The sequence below is a fragment of the Scyliorhinus torazame genome, chromosome 22 (assembly GCF_047496885.1).
Source record: "Scyliorhinus torazame isolate Kashiwa2021f chromosome 22, sScyTor2.1, whole genome shotgun sequence".
In the NCBI taxonomy this organism is placed as follows: domain Eukaryota; kingdom Metazoa; phylum Chordata; class Chondrichthyes; order Carcharhiniformes; family Scyliorhinidae; genus Scyliorhinus; species Scyliorhinus torazame.
This window is the reverse complement of record NC_092728.1, coordinates 3,754,804-3,757,330: the sequence shown is the minus strand read 5'-3', so window position 1 is coordinate 3,757,330 and position 2,527 is coordinate 3,754,804.

Here is a 2,527-nt window from a genome sequence, read left to right as displayed (position 1 = left end):
CTTGGGTTAGAGAGAGGGAGAGGAAATCAGCCAGGGTTCCTGCTCCTGATCACTGTCCAGTGATCCCTGGGTTAGAGAGAGAGAGGGGAAATCAGCCAGGGTTCCTGCTCCTGATCACTGTCCAGTGATCCCTGGGTTAGAGAGAGAGAGGAAATCAGCCAGGGTTCCTGCTCCTGATCACTGTCCAGTGATCCCTGGATTAGAGAGAGAGGGGAAATCAGCCAGGGTTCCTGCTCCTGATCACTGTACAGTGACCCCTGGGTTAGAGAGAGAGAGAGGGGAAATCAGCCAGGGTTCCTGCTCCTGATCACTGTCCAGTGATCCCTGGGTTAGAGAGAGAGAGGGGAAATCAGCCAGCGTTCCTGCTCCTGATCACTGTCCAGTGATCCCTGGGTTAGAGAGAGGGGAAAATAGCCAGGGTTCCTGCTCCTGATCACTGTCCAGTGATCCCTGGGTTAGAGAGAGAGAGGGGAAATCAGCCAGGGTTCCTGCTCCTGATCACTGTCCAGTGATCCCTGGGTTAGAGAGATGGGGAAATCAGTCAGGGTTCATGCTCCTGATCACTGCCCAGTGATCCCTGGGTTAGAGAGAGAGAGAAGAAATCAGCCAGGGTTCCTGCTCCTGATCACTGTCCAGTGATCCTTGGGTTAGAGAGAGAGAGAGGAAATCAGTCAGGGTTCATGCTGCTGATCACTGTCCAGTGATCCCTGGGTTAGAGAGAGAGGGGGGAAAATCAGCCAGGGTGCCTGCTCCTGATCACTGCCCAGTGATCCCTGGGTTAGCGAGAGAGAGGGGAAAATAGCCAGGGTTCCTGCTCCTGATCACTGTCCAGTGATCCCTGGGTTAGAGAGAGAGAGAGAGGGGAAATCAGCCAGGGTTCCTGCTCCTGATCACTGTCCAGTGATCCCTGGGTTAGCGAGAGAGAGGGGAAAACAGCCAGGGTTCCTGCTCCTGATCACAGTCCAGTGATCCCTGGGTTAGAGAGAGAGGGGGGAAATCAGCCAGGGTTCCTGCTCCTGATCACTGTCCAGTGATCCCTGGGTTAGAGAGAGGGGAAATCAGCCAGGGTTCCTGCTCCTGATCACTGTCCAGTGATCCCTGGATTAGAGAGAGAGAGGGGAAATCAGCAAGGGTTCCTGCTCCTGATCACTGTCCAGTGATCCCTGGGTTAGAGAGAGAGAGGGGAAATCAGCCAGGGTTCCTGCTCCTGATCACAGTCCAGTGTTCCCTGGGTTAGAGAGAGAGAGGAGAAATCAGCCAGGGTTCCTGCTCCTGATCACAGTCCAGTGTTCCCTGGGTTAGAGAGAGAGAGGGGAAATCAGCCAGGGTTCCTGCTCCTGATCACTGTCCAGTGACCCCTGGGTTAGAGAGCGAGGTGAAATCAGCCAGGGTTCCTGCTCCCGATCACTGTCCAGTGATCCCTGGGTTAGTGAGAGAGAGAGAGAGGAAATCAGCCAGGGTTCCTGCTCCTGATCACTGTCCAGTGATCCCTGGGTTAGAGAGAGAGGGGAAATCAGCCAGGGTTCCTGCTCCTGATCACTGTCCAGTGTTCCCTGGGTTAGAGAGCGAGGGGAAATCAGCCAGGGTTCCTGCTCCTGATCACTGTCCAGTGATCCCTGGGTTAGAGAGGGGAAATCAGCCAGGGTTCCTGCTCCTGATCACTGTCCAGTGATCCCTGGGTTAGAGAGAGAGGGGAAATCAGCCAAGGTTCCTGCTCCTGATCACTGTCCAGTGATCCCTGGGTTAGAGAGAGAGGGGGGAAATCAGCCAGGGTTCCTGCTCCTGATCACAGTCCAGTGATCCCTGGGTTAGAGAGAGGGAGAGGAAATCAGCCAGGGTTCCTGCTCCTGATCACTGTCCAGTGATCCCTGGGTTAGAGAGAGAGGGGAAATCAGCCAGGGTTCCTGCTCCTGATCACTGTCCAGTGTTCCCTGGGTTAGAGAGCGAGGGGAAATCAGCCAGGGTTCCTGCTCCTGATCACTGTCCAGTGATCCCTGGGTTAGAGAGAGAGGGGAAATCAGCGAAGGTTTCTGCTCCTGATCACTGTCCAGTGATCCCTGGGTTAGAGAGAGAGGGGAAATCAGCCAGGGTTCCTGCTCCTGATCACTGTCCAGTGATCCCTGGGTTAGAGAGAGAGGGGAAATCAGCCAGCGTTCCGGCTCCTGATCACTGTCCAGTGATCCCTGGTTTAGAGAGAGTGGGGAAATCAGCCAGGGTTCCTGCTCCTGATCACTGTCCAGTGATCCCTGGGTTAGAGAGAGAGTGGAAATCAGCCAGGGTTCCTGCTGCTGATCACTGTCCAGTGATCCCTGGGTTAGAGAGAGAGGGGAAATCAGCCAGCATTCCTGCTCCTGATCACTGTCCAGTGATCCCTGGGTTAGAGAGAGAGTGGGAAAATCAGCCAGGGTTCCTGCTCCTGATCTCTGTCCAGTGATCCCTGGGTTAGAGAGAGAGAGGGGAAATCAGCCAGGGTTCCTGCTCCTGATCACTGTCCAGTGATCCCTGGGTTAGAGAGAGAGTGAGGGGA